This window comes from Lissotriton helveticus, chromosome 8 (genome assembly GCF_964261635.1).
Source record: "Lissotriton helveticus chromosome 8, aLisHel1.1, whole genome shotgun sequence".
Taxonomy (NCBI): domain Eukaryota; kingdom Metazoa; phylum Chordata; class Amphibia; order Caudata; family Salamandridae; genus Lissotriton; species Lissotriton helveticus.
In genome coordinates, this window is record NC_136069.1 from 1,225,126,110 (window position 1) to 1,225,140,675 (window position 14,566).

The window sequence follows — 14,566 nt, forward strand, 5'->3', positions numbered from 1 at the left end:
TCCCTGTGGGAGAGGAGGGCAAGGACATTATGGCCTATGTGGCGCAGCTCCTCCACGAGGTTTGGGGGGATGCGGAAGCCTCCCCGCCGACTCTGGATCGGGCCCGCCGAGACTCTGGGCCCGCGGGAAGACCGGGCCTTCTTCCAGATATACTGACGCGGGTGCATTTCTTCACTGAGAAGGAGGCGATATTAAAGGCGGCAAGGAACAAACCGGACCTACAATACGAGGGGTACAAGATTCAAATCTTTCAAGACTTGGCGCCCAACACCCTGCACAGACGACAAGTTTTTAAGACGGTGACAGAGAAGCTACGGGCTCTCAACATCTCCTACCAGTGGGGCCATCCCTTTGCCCTTATCTTCCAATGGGAGGCCCTTGCAAGTCTGATGGATGCAACAGCTTACAACATTGCACGCAGACGGCCCCAGTGGGGTTGTAGGCAAAACGCTCTGTAAACTTTGTCTCTCTGTACAGGCCCTCTAGCCCTAATGCTGAATTTTTCTCGTGGCCGGCCCTACCTAGGGTTGTAGGCTTAACGCTGTGTTCAAATGCATTTCTTGCGAGACTTCATACTTGAAAATAAAACAGATTTGAAGAAAGAAGGCAGCAGAACTGTTGAATTTGAATCTGCCTACTGCGGAGTACAAGTCTAATATATTGACAGAAGTCCTCCACTCTCCGTCTTCAGTGGTAGAGCCTATGCTTCCTTTCAATGAAGCTTTGACGGAGCCAATCTTGGAGGTGTGGAGTAGACCTCTTACGGCTCCTGCAGTTGCTAAAGCTGTCGCAAGAAGATATTGGGTGGCTCCTGGAGACCCAGACTTTTTATCTTCACGTCCTTTGCCAGAGAGCTTGGTGGTACAGGCAGCCTGCTCCAAGAAATCTGCAGATGCTTTCCCTCAGGTGCCTTGAGACAAAGATTAAAAAAAACAGGACCAATCCACGAAGAAAGGTTTTTTCATCGGCGAGTATGGCTCTCAAGTCAACGAATGCCACATGCCTCTTGGGGCATTACATCTATGCTTTGATGGATTCTGTGAAACATTGGCCCCTAAAATTCCAAAGGAGGACAGACATTTTTTAATGAGGTGCTTGTTGACACTCACTTTTCGGAAAAAAGGCTGATGCTGCATTGGAGAGATTCAAAGACAGCACAGCTACAGCCCGGTCTTTGGGTTTACAATCCAGAGAAACTGTGGGCAAAAGGTATAGGGGATTTGGAAGGTCCTCCTTTCATCCTTACAAGCAGTCACAACAGCAACACCACCAGCAAATTCCGCTGTATAAGTCATACAGAGGCAAACAATGAGCTCATCCTCGAGGACGTTAAGCTTCCTTCTCCTCCTCCTCTTCCTCTCCCCACCCCCCTCCAACATCAGCAAAGCAGCCCTAGATCCACCATTCCGGATCATGCTGGTCCTGTGGGCGGTTGGCTTACCTATTTTCTACGAGATTGGGAATCGGTCACATCGGACCTTTGGGTTCTCAATCTCGTGGAGAATGGGTATGCTCTTCCCTTTCGGGAATTCCCTCCGAATTACCCTCCTTGTCAAGGGTTTTGCTCAGAGGACCACCTGCTACTTCTGCAGGAGGAAGTCCTGGCGTTGTTAAGAAAAGGTGCGATAGAGGTGGTTCCGGAGCAGGAAAGGGGTCAGGGATGCTACTCACGGTATTTCCTGATCCCCAAGAAGGATGGCAGACTTCATCCAATCCTGGATCTCAGGAGCTTGAACTTCTTTCTGAGGCAGGAGAAGTTCAAGATGCTCACCCTTGCACAGGTTCTTCAAGCGCTGTTGGCAGAAGACTGGATGGTGTCGATCGACTTGCAGGATGCATATTTCCACATTCCCATCCTGAAGTCGCACAGGAAGTATCTCTGTTTCACGGTGGGTTCGCAACATTACCAGTTTGCGGTCCTTCTGTTTGGTCTTACTACTGCGCCTCGAGTTTTCACCAAGGTGATGGCTGTGGTGGCAGCACATCTCAGAAGGTCAGGGATACCGGTATTCCCTTATCTGGATGATTGGCTGATCAAAGCAAAATCCCCAGAGAAAGTGCTCCATCATATGCAGGTCACAACTAAGTTGTTGTACAGGTTGGGTTTTTCGATAAATGTGCCCAAATCTCACCTGGTGCCCTCCCAGCGCAACCTGTTCATAGGTGTTGTACTGGATACAACTGTGTGTCGGGCATTACCTCCACCTCAAAGGATTCGCGACATACAGGAAATTATTCCTTTATTTTACAATGGAGCGGTTGTTCCAGTCCTGAAGGTCCTTTGTCTGCTCGGTCTGATGGCTTCCTACATTCTGTTGGTCAACCATACACGTTGGCATATGAAGGCAATCCAGTGGTGCCTCCGCAGGCAGTGGTATCAGCACAACAGAGATCTCACGGAGTCTGTGAGGATCTCCAGTGAAGCTGCAGCGGATCTGTCTTGGTGGAGCGTGGAAGGCAATCTGTCTCAAGGAAAGCCTTTTCATCTACCTCCGTCAGTGGCCACAGTGATAACAGATGCATCTACTCTAGGGTGAGGTGCTCATCTGGGGGGTCTGGAGATCAAGGGTCTTTGGTCTCCAGAGGAAAGGTTGCTTCACATCAACCTTCTGGAGTTACGGGCGATACGTCTGGCGCTCAAGGCCTTCCTTTCCTCCCTTCGCGGTCGGTCGGTTCAAGTCCTGATGGACAACACCCCAGTGATGTGGTATGTCAGCAAGCAGGGAGGAGTAGGGTCACAGTGTCTCTGCAGAGAGGCTCTGCATCTCTGGTCCTGGGTTCAGGTCCATCAGATTTGTCTGATGGCAAATCATCTGGCCGGAGTTCTGAAAGTGTGTGCAGACAGTCGCAGTCGGCAGTTCTTAGCCGACCACAAGTAGAGGCTTCATCCGGAGGTGGTTCGTCACGTCTTTCGGACGTGGGGAACTCCTCAGGTGGACCTGTTCGCCACTCCTAAGAACGCTCACTGCCCGTCATTCTGCAGTCTCCAGTATCCGATGCAGGGAGCTTTGGGGGACGCGTTTCAGTTGAGTTGGGGCTTAAAACTCCGTTATGCTTTTCCTCCCATACCCTTGATTCCTCGGGTTCTGAGGAAGATTCGCCAAGACCGGACCCGAGTCATATTGGTCGCCCCAGATTGGCCAAGAGGGGTGTGGTACACAGATCTTCTCCACCTCTCCTTGTGCCTGCCGCTCCGTCTCCCTCTCAGGGCAGACCTCCTCTCGCAGTCGCAGGGGCAGGTTCTACACCCCCACCTCGAGACCTTACACCTTCATGCCTGGAAATTGAATGGGGCAACCTGAATTCCTTTTCTCTCCCACATGATGTGGTGGATGTAATTTTATCAGCCAGGCGTGCTTCCACCAAGTCTATCTACTCTTATAGGTGGTCTAAATTTGTTTCTTGGTGTGGGGAGAAGTCCATTGACCCCTTGAAGGCTTGTTTGTCTGACATACTTCAGTTTGCTCTTTCTTTGGCTCAGCAAGGGTTTGCTGTAGCTACGGTCAAGGGTTATCTTTTAGCCTTGTCGGCATTTCTCTGTCTGCCGGATCAGCCGTCCTTATTTAAATCTCCTGTTTTTTTAAGGTTTCTAAAGGGCCTTACAAATAAATTTCCTCCCACTCCTTTTATTGTGCCTCAATGGGATTTGAATCTTGTGTTTACTTTCTTGATGGGTTCACCTTTTGAACCTTTGCACAGGTGTCCCTTGAGACTGTTGTCTTTTAAAACGGTCTTCCTGATTGCAATTACCTCGGCAAGGAGGGTAAGTGAGCTTCAAGCTCTTAGTTCAAAGCCCCCATTTTTGACCATTCATGCTGAATGAATGGTACTCAGGACGAGGGCTGCTTTCCCGCCTAAGGTGGTATCTCCCTTCCATCTGGGGCAGTCCATTACCCTCCCTACCTACTATCCTCCCCCTCACCCTTCCAAGGAGGAGGAGCGGCTTCATCGCCTAGACCCTAAGAGGGCGGTGAGCTTCTACCCGGACAGAATCAGAGAATTCAGAGTGGATGACCAGCTTTTTGTGTGTTTTGTTGGAGCGAGAAGAGGCAGAGCGGTGCACAAGCGCACGCTATCAAGATGGATTGTCTTGTGTATCAAGATATGCTACTCTCTGGAGGGTAAGGGACCTTCTGAAGGTTTTAGAGCTCATTCTACTAGAGCAAGGTCTGCTGCATCTGCTTTGTCTAGGGGTGTGCCTGTAGAGGACATTTGTAAAGCGGCAACTTGGGCTTCCCTCCACACTTTCGCGAAGCATTACTGCTTGGATTCCGAAGTGAGGAGGGATGGCTACTTTGCGCGTTCTGTCCTCCAGGATTTTCTGGTATAGCTGAGTGGACACCCTACTCCGGGAGTGGGGACCGCTGTGGGAATCTATTCACAAGGTGAGGAATCCTCTGGCAGATGTATCCATCAGAAGAACAAGTTACTTACCTTCGGTAACACTTTTTCTGGTGGATACAGTATCTGCCTGTGGATTCCTCACATGCCCACCCGCCTCCCCGTTGTCCACTCTTCTACACCTAAAATAATGTCAATGTTTTAATGTGTACATGTTTCATTCAAAGGAAGTGTGTTATTCTACATGAGTTGCTATATTGTCTTCACACTGTGTTTGTTACCTTGACTATTTTATACTTTGTGCACTGTCTATATATGTACTGTTGTCGGTCCGTCCGTGTGCCTCGAAGGCACGGAAAAAAGGGCGGAGCTGATGTCATCACGCCGACGTAGGCCTATTATGGAGTCGGTGACGTCAGCGGAGCCGCGCGCGCGATGCCGTGCCTCTTTGACGTCGTCCACGTCGGCGTGGAGCTACAAAAGAATTTCCGAATGTTGCTGATGCAGGGGGATATTCACAATGTGAGGAATCGACAGGAAGATACTGTATCCACCAGAAAAGCGTTACCGAAGGTAAATAACTTGTTCTTCTTCACCTCTCATCGTACCCTCCGCTCCATCTCCCTTTCAGGGCAGACCTCCTCTCGCAGTCGCAGGGGCAGGTTCCACACCCCACCTCCAGAGCCTACACCTTCATGCCTGGAGATTGAATGGGGCAACATGAGTTCCTTCTCTCTCCCTACAGATATGGTGGGTGTTATTTGATCGTCCAGGTGACACTCCACTAAGTCTATTTACTCCTCCAGATGGTCCAGATATGTTAAATGGTGTGGAGAGAGGTCCATTGATCCCTTGAAAGCCAGTTTGTCTAATATTCTAGAGTTTTCTCTTTCTTTGGCCCAGTAAGGTTGTGCTGTGGCTACAGTAAAGGGATATTTGTTGGCTTTATACGCTTTTCTTTGTTTGCCGGATCAACCGTCTTTATTCAAGTCCCCCATTGTTATGAGGTTCATTAAGGGCCTTACTAACAGGTTTCCTCTTACTCATTTCATTATGCCTCAGTGGGATTTAAATCTTGTTCTTATCTTTTTAATGGGTGCTCCTATTGAGCCTCTTCATAGTTGCCTATTGAGGCTTCTCTCTTTCATGATTGCCATTACCTCGGCTAGGAGGGTAAGTGAGCTTCAGCCTCTTAGTTCAAAACCTCCTTTCTTTACCATTTATGCAGATAAGTTGGTTCTTAGGACCAGGGCTGCTTCTTTGGTGGTTACTCCTTTCCAAATGGGTCAGTCCATTACATGACCTACCTACTATCCTCCCCCTCACCCTTCCAAGGAGGAGGAGCGACTTCATCGTTTAGACCCTAAGAGAGCTGTCAGCTTTTATTTGGACTGAACAAGCGATCTGAGACTGAAGGATCAGCTCTTTGTGGGCTATGTTGGGAATATGAAAGGCAAGGCTGTGCACAAGCAGACTCTCTCCAGGTGGATCATCTTGTGCATCAAGATTTGCTACGCTGTGGCCAAGAAGGACCCTCCTGAAGGTATCAGAGCTCATTCCACCAGAGTTAAGACTTTGTCTTCTGCTTTGGCTAGAGGTATTCCTGTTATTGATATTTGTAAAGCAGCAACTTGGGTCTCCCTCCATACTTTTGCAAAGCATTACTGCTTGGATTTGGAGGTTAGGAGGCATGGCCATTTTGCTTGATCTGTTTTGCAAGATTTTTTGGTCTAGACAGGTGGACACCCTCCTCCAAGAGAGGTACGGCTTGGGGATTCTATTCAAAAGGTGAGGAATCCACAGGCAGTAGTATCCATCAGATGAACATGTTACTTACCTTCGGTAACGCTTTCTCTGGTGGATAATGTATCTGCCTGTGGATTCCTCACTTTCCCACCGTCTCCCCGTTGTGTCCACCTGTTTCTACCAAAAGATGATTTTACTGTTTAACATGAGAGTTTTTTAATATGTTTTAATCATGCTTATCTCTTAATAATGGGAAATGCTTGGTCTGATCTTGTATGTATATATATATATATATATATATATATATATATATATATATATATATATATATATATATATATATATATATATATATAAACTCTAATTTCTGACGTCTTTATCTTCCAGAAACCCACGAACACTTCTTAGTGGAAAAGTAGCCTTTATTTCAGTTCAAAGGCAACAAAACTCGGCGCGTTTCCAGAACTCTCCTCCCTTGCTCACGAGTAACAGTGTGTCATTACTGATAGGTTTTAAATAAACATGTGACATTTGCTAAAAAACAAAAATAGAAAGCAGACTGACACTGCTAAACCATAATGTGATTAACTCAAGCGAAAAACAGGGAAATTTCTAAATTGTATGATTTCGTCTTACTTCATACACATAGTTGAATTATATACACTATTTCTTTCCTTTCTTTTAATTGTTGAATTCAACCCTCAGGTTTTAAGCATTTACGCTTATTTGGCATTATTGTGGGTGTTTTCCTAAACATTCTTTCAACAAAAACTTTATCCAGCAGCTGTCCGCTGCAATTATACTCAGTTTGCAGTTATAAAATAATTTCTTTCTCTCTAATTCGTGGAACTTGATATATGTATCTCTAATGCCAATATACATTGCTTGGCTATTAACTCCAGGTATCACGCCCTAGTGGGCTAAGCATGCAAACGTTTTCCTTTACTTAAGTATATTCTGCCCCAGTGGGCCTCACAACATAATGTTCAAAAAGGTTTTTAAAACGCTAGTCCATTTATAGTGTATCACCTTCTTCATTCATTCAGACTAATTCATAATGAAGGCTGCCAAAATCTCATTTTCCTCTTCTTCTCATACTTTCCGTTAGAATCTATAAAAATACACAAAATACATATTAACCCATAAGATTAAATAAAAACACCATTTGTGATTAATTCGGTTATTATGAGACAGTTACAATTTCTTTGTCATGGAATGTCCTAAGTCACAGACACCCTAATGGTTACCAAACTGCGGTGACTTCTCCGATAACAGAACAGAATATCATAAAACATTTTCAAAATTTGTTACTTTTACAGAAATTTTCAGACTGTATTACAGAGTATTTGCACAAAAATAGAAATAAGAATAAAAGTAACTAACATTGATCTTTCTTCTAAATCCAGCTTCCTATCCTAGATGAGTCTCTAACTCCTCATCGCAGTTGTGACCTATCGGGGCCACCATCTGGTATTTTATAATGAATCTCTCTCTATAAGCGCTGGCTTCACTGGATTAAATCTGAATTTGCACCAGCATTCTTTGGGTCGGCTCTTTGTTGTACAGGATTTTAGGAGCAACAACTTGTGGAATATATATATATATATATATATATATATATATATATATATATATTACTAGTTATAGTTAGGACCTAGTTTCTATTGGAAATCCACAACATTCTATTTGGAATAACTTTGGCGCCGGTGGACGAATCTTCGTGAATTTCTCTACGAAAATGGCCTGCTGGGTTCCGCTCCTTCCCTGAAAGTTTGGGGGTGATTCGTCAAGTGGGGGCTGAGAAAAAAGGGTGTCCCAAAACGTGTTTTCCCCATTCAATTTTCTATAGGCACCTTTAGCCATGGCTACAGCCCGAACGGCTGAACGGAATTACACGAAATTTGGCAGAGAGGTAGAGTTCTGTTCGCAGAGTGTGTGTTTTGTTAAATGGTATAAATCCGTTCAGTAGTTTCTGAGAAAATTGCAAGTAAAATAATAGCGATATCTAGAGTCGGAGTTCATTACGCGTACTGAAATCTGTTCAATTACGAGCGCGAGCAGCATGCTGATTGGCTGTGAACTATCTGTCAACACTCGAAACCAGGAAGTGTTGGCGGCCATCTTGTGCCTCGCTAGAACCGAGTCACAAGAAAACAGTAAAACAAAGTTGAGAAATAAGGGAATGGGGTAGGGTAGAGATATTCTGACCCTCTAGGCTTGCTCAGGGGGTCGTATATGGATGTTTAGGCTCTATTTTTTATTTTATTTTTTTAAAGAAAAATCGCGGCGTACGCGTATGTAAATACCTACAATTACGAGCAGGAGCTGCATGCTGATTGGCTGTCAATACTCCAAACCAGGAAGTATTGGCAGCCATGTTGTTTGTCGGAAGAGCAGAATCACAAGAAAACAGTAAAACAAAGTTGAAAAATAAGGGAAGGCGGCAGGGTAGAAACATTCTGAGCCTATAGTCTTGGTCAGGGGGTGGTATATGGATCTTTAGGCTCAATTTTTATTTTTTTTAAATAAAAAATGGCGGGGTACTCATGCAGTACTTGTACGCGGTGGAAAAGGTGAAAAAAAAAAGTAGAAGTCCGTTTTATTCATTAGGTCCCGGGGGGGGGTAAATTATGGGGGCAATTTTTCTGCATAATGGGGACTTGTAAGGTGCCCCGAGCATGGGGAACGGCACTCCTCTGGTTTTATTTTGAAGTATACGGGGGGTTACGGTCCTACCCTCCGCAGTCTCGGGGAGCGGCACCCCTCGGGTGTTTTAAAAAATATATATGTTTTGAGCTCTCTCTCTCTCTGTCCCCGTACACGTCGCGGGGAACGCCACCATTCTGGAGCAGTGATATGTAAAATGACCTTCCAGCTCCGGGTACGTGCATTGTGTGGAGTTTTTTATTAATGTTGGGAGGGTGGGCTTGATAATACGTCCTTGTAAATTCCCATAGCAGCCTATGTTCTGGTACTAACATGGGGTTCTATGGGAAATAACAAGGCCGTATTATGAAGATCATTATCGCCGTTTTATCAGCAGTTTCTTGCCAATAAAACCGCGATAATTTTAACACCGGTCCTTGATAATATGCATCTAAGTTTACTGTTGGAAAAAAAGAGCAATGGTCCATCTTGTCAACAAAAGGCGATACATTATCGTCGCATTTATTGGCAGGAAACTGCTGATAAAGCGGAGATAATGGGCTTGATAATATGTACTTTGGAATAACCATAGCAGCCTAGGTTAGGATCAGAACCTGGGCTGCTATGGGAAGTTACAAGGGCCTATTATCAAGCACATTATCGCCGCTTTATCTGCAGTTTCCTGTCGATAAAAGTGGCGATAATGTATCGCCTTTTGTATGTAAAGCTTTCCTTTTTTTGGTGTAGCAGTTGTATTCTCTTTGCATGCTCAGCGTCGTTTCGAAGTTCACGTTTTTTTCTTCAACTTCAACAAGCAAACCTTTTTTTATATCAGTTAGTAAATCTGTCGCTTTCTTTTCCCGGTTCGTGTGATTCATCCGGTGCTTGTACAGTATTAATAGTCATATTTTTTTATATATTTATTTGAAAGGTAGTGCCGAGGCGCCAAACGTTGATTATGTACTCCGTCCACCACCATTTTAGTAGTTTCTCACCATTGTATTTATTATATCAGTTAGTTAGAACTGAGTAGTTTTCAATCCTAGTCTTGAATATCTTACTATAGTATTCCAACATTGTGGACCGTCATACCCCTCCCCCACAAAATAAAAGAAGTATGTAGTTTTTTTAAATTAACTTTTATTAAACAATAAATATAAACGAAACTCAATTATAACTATGTTAGAACTGGCAAAATAAGTTAAACAATGTTATAAAGAAATTGTGAAATGGATCCCAAAAGGTGTCCGATTGGTAATCTGCAAAAGAAAAAAGAAAATTAGAGTTTAGAATTATGTAGATGAGTAAATGAGCTGAAGCATTACAAGTTGTGGTAACTCTACAGTTTTACGTGTGCAGTGTGCCTCGTATATTCCTGTTCTGTTATAGTGTCGCGTTCAAGTGGTGTCTATATGGAAGTGCCTATTGCGTTACTGACGCCCGTTATGGCGACTTATTTCTTATGCATTCCTATGAAGGATTTGTAGATCTAGGCCTCTGTGCTTACCGTTGTGTAAACTTTGCGCCAAACACATTAGGAAGTGGAGTTGACAACTTCAGGTGGGCTGATCTTCTACACGTCCAAGCAGACAGCAGTGTCTAAGTTTAAGAGAGATAGAGAAATGATGTCACAGAGAGTGAGAGGGAGAGAAAACAACATTAAATCTGTGTCGCAGAGTCTGGAGTTGAGATTTTTTGTTGAACAAGATGTAGATTTACTAGCTCCTTGCATCACTTTGCCCATGTTAAAAGTGACTCAAACGTGGCATAATAAGGTTGATGATCTGTTTGTCAGACTGTTGTAACCTATCTGTTGTCACTGCTCGGAGGTAATTATATATTTTACAGAGAAGCTGCTGTACACTACGCACTTTGGGAGATTTTCCTGATTTTTCTGAGCTGGAACATGCATGATGACACGACAGCACCCACCTGGGGCTTGAGGGAGAGCTCCGTGTCGATGATGACCCCAAGACTTTTTGCTGATTTGACTGGAGCGGGTGGGGGGGCCAAGTTCCGCCGGCCAAAACTGTGGACCCCAGTATGTGGGGCTGTTACTTGGGAGAATTAGTTCTGTTTTCCCCGGGTTCAGCTTGAGCTGGTTAAGGTTCATCCATTGTTGGATGTGTAGCATCACCGCTTGACAGTCAATGGCTGCATTTGGGGTGTTGAGAGGGAAGATGATTTGCAGATTGTCTGCATAGTTGAAGACGGTGATGTCCCACCTCTTCAGGGAGTGGATAAGTGGTTGAAGGTAGAGGTTAAAAAGCAGAGGGGACAGGGAGGATCCCTGAGGCACTCCGCAAGTAGATGGCACCTTGGCAGCCGTGAAAGGGCCTAGGCGGATCGCTTGGGTTCTGCCCGATAAGAAGGATTTAAGCCAGGCAGGGGCAAGGATCTTATGGTCCACCGTGCCGAACGCCGCTGGCAGATCTAATAAAACGAGCGCTTGAGGTGCCCCTTTGTCGGCATTGCCCCTTAAAGAATCCATAACTGCCAGGATCACAGCCTCGGTGAAGTGGGCTGATCTGAAACCTGCTTGGTTAGGTTCGAGGTAGTTGGAACACTCGATGAATTGAGAGAGGCAGCTGGTGACATGTGCCTCCAAAAGTTTGGATAGGTAGGGCAGAAGAGAAATAGGCCGATAGTTGGCGAGGTCCTCAGAGTCGGCACCAGTTTTTTTAGTAGAGGCACCAAGACTGCCTCCTTGAAGGAGTTGGGCACCGTGCCTGTCTCGAGGGAGGTGTTTAACAGGGATAGGATGCAGTCCGGCAGAGCCAGGCAGATATCTTGAAACACAGAGGGGGGACAACAGTCATTGGGCGAGCCCGACTTGGCTCCAGCAACGAGTTTGGCTAGAGTGTTAGAGTCGAGGGTAGGAAAGCTCAGAAATGAGAGTGGGTTTCCAGGGGGGGGAGCTGAGCTGTCAGCAGGAGGGCTAGGGGGGATAGTATTCTTGATCTTAGGGATCTTATCAATGAAGAAACTATTTAGGGCATTGCAGGACTCCTGGGTGGGGTCTGAAAAGGAAGGGTTCTGGCGTCAGACGTAAGCTCGCTCATGACTGTAAAGATCTCCTTGGATTTGTTGGGGGCAGTGAGAATCCTTTCAGAAATATATAGGGATTTTGCTGCCAGGATTGCACTTTTGTATTTTTTTCGTGCAGTGACGTATAACTCTCTATCGGTAGGCGAGTTGTTATGTCTCCACCTACGTTCCATCTGGCGTAATTCAAGTTGCTGAGTTTTCAGAGTGGTATTAAACCACCTGTGTGATTTACTGTGCCTAGAGCGAGGGTATCTGGAGAGGGGGGCAAATTGGTCGCTTGCCTTGGTGATCCAACTAGAGAGATCTTCCTCCAGTATGTGAACAGTCGCGGCGCTGCGCGGCTGGGGACGAGTATCGGCCAGGAACGAGAGGAAGCCTTGAGAGTCAAGTGCGCTCCATTTGCGGGCGGTCCCGCCTGTAAGTGGAGGGACCCTTACCCGCCCCCTGACAGAGATCACGGTGTCGATCATATAATGATCCGACCAGATGCAGGGCGTGATCACCGGGCAGGAAAGCGTGAGGTTGTGGGTCCAAATATGGTCTCGTATATGGCCCCTGATATGGGTGGGAGAAGTAACGAGTTGGGTCAAGTTGAGGCTGGAGAGAACTTCGAACAGCTCAGCCGCATGGGGGCCAGCGTCGCAATCGTTGTACCAATAGTTGAAATAGCCGAGGACAGCGACTTGGGCAGAAGAAGTGATCAGGTTGGCTAGCTGTTCGCTAAAGGCAGCCGGAAACAAAGGCATGGGGTGGGGGGGGCGATAGAGAACGATAAGAGTAAGGGCTCCCTCTCCAGTCTCCAGGCTGATGATGAGGTTGTCCAGATCAGCGAGGATAAGAGAGGAGGTGGAAATGAATTTGAGCTCCTTTCGAATGACAGCTGCCACCCTCTACTGTCCGGCACGCAATCTACGATCCTCTCATCACCAGCTCTTAGCTACCCCCCAATTAAGCTTAAAAAATTCAGTGGCCGCAGATTTGCTTATATAGCCCCTAACCTCTGGAACCCGCTGCCTCTCCCGTTCAAATCTTCCAAATCTCTTCTGGAGTTTAGAAAACTCCTGAAAACTCTCCTCTTTACACAGTCCGGCTAGACCCCCGTGCCTACACCTCTCAGCACTCAATCAGCGCCAGGAAACCTATGGTGACAAAGCGCTATATAAGACCCCCTTAAGAAATATCAAGCCTTTGGCGACAAAAATTATTGCCACTTTATTGGCAGGAAAGTGTCGTTATAGTGGTGATAATGGGTTTGAAAATATGCTCTATGGAATTCCAATTGAAGCTCATGTCAGATGTCTTTCACATCTAACATGAGCTTCGATTGGAATTCCGTAGAGCATATTATCAAACCTATTATGGCCACTTTAGCGGCAGTTTGCTGCCGATAAAGTGGCGATAATTTTGTCGCCAAGGGTTGATAATATGGCCCTCTCTCGTTTCACAAATAAAGCTAACACTACAGTTTTACGAGTGCAGTGTACCTGGTACATTTTACTTGTTATAGTGCCGCGTTCAAGTGGTGTCTATATGGAAGTGCCTACTGCGTTACTGACGCCCGTTATGCCAAATTATTTCTAATGCATTCCTATGAAGGATTTGTAGATCTAGGCCTATGTGCTTACCGTTGTGTAAACTTTGCGCCAAACACATTAGGAAGTGGAGTTCACAACTTAAGTTAAGCAGATCTTCTACACGTGCAAGCAGACAGCAGTGTCTAAGTTTAAGAGAGAAAGAGAAATGATGTCACAGAGAGTAAGAGAGAGAGAAAACAACATTAAAACTGTGTCCCAGTCTGGAGTTGAGATTTTTTGTTGAACCAGACGTAGATTTACTAGCTCCTTGCATCACTTTACCCATGTTAAAAGTGACTCAAAAGTGGCGTAATAAGGTTGATGATCTGTTTGTCAGACTGTTGTAACCTATCTGTTGTCACTGCTTAGAGGTAATTATATATTTTACAGAGAAGCTGCTGTACACTACGCACTCTGGGCCATAATATCAAGCCTTTGGCCACAAAAATTATTGGCACTTTATCGGCAGGAAAGTGTCGCTAAAGTGGCGATAATGGGTTTGTAAATATGCTCTATGGAATTCCAATCGAAGCTCATGTCACATGTCTTTCACATCTAACATGAGCTTCGATTGTAATTCCACAGAGTATATTAGCAAACCTATTATCGCCACTTTCCTGCCGATAAAGTGGTGATAATTCTGTTGCCAAGGTTTGATAATATGGCCCTTTCTCCTTTCATAAATAAAAGTTACACTACAGTTTTACGAGTGCAGTGTACCTGGTACATTTTATTTATTATAGTGCCGCGTTAAAGTGGTGTCTATATGGAAGTGCCTACTGCGTTACTGACGCCCGTTATGGCGACTTATTTGTAATGCATTGCTATGAAGGCATTGTATATATAGGCTGCTGTGCTTACCTTGTATAAAGAGTGCGGCCACCGGAGTTCACCATTCGACTTGAACTCTGCTTCTATACGTCAAAGTATCTTCAATAAGTTGCAGAGAATTCCATTGCCGTTGCTCGATAGGCCGTGGTTGCTTCTGAAGGATGTTTGCTGAAGGAAACAAAAGGACGTTTTGATTAGTCATCGTAAACTGAGTTACGTAACTACTATCAAAAGTGAATTTTAATGTGGGTTCTTAATATTCCGTAGTCAAGACTGTTGCAGCTCCAGCAAACAAAGGAAGATCAATAAGTTAATAAAGGCCTGGGACGGCCTCGTGACGCAGAAAAAAAATACTATCATGGACGCACAATTAATAATAA

At 45.3% G+C, this 14,566-nt stretch overlaps 1 protein-coding gene and 1 long non-coding RNA gene across 21 annotated transcripts in view; one reads left to right on the plus strand and one right to left on the minus strand.

The window, feature by feature from the left end:
- Positions 1-14,566, plus strand: part of LOC144773261 (uncharacterized) — a 7,170,044-nt gene that overhangs the window by 6,782,318 nt on the left and 373,160 nt on the right. The window lies entirely within an intron of this gene.
- LOC144773263 (uncharacterized) overlaps positions 1-14,566 on the minus strand; it is a 404,133-nt gene that overhangs the window by 85,893 nt on the left and 303,674 nt on the right. For 6 of the 7 annotated variants that reach the window (XR_013599941.1, XR_013599942.1, XR_013599943.1 and 3 more), the window contains one exon: positions 7,117-7,198. This is a non-coding gene — a long non-coding RNA (uncharacterized LOC144773263). Of the gene's footprint in view, positions 1-7,116; positions 7,199-9,859; positions 9,993-10,240; positions 10,333-13,406; positions 13,499-14,216; positions 14,355-14,566 lie in introns of those variants that run through there. The other variant, XR_013599937.1, reaches the window with a different exon arrangement.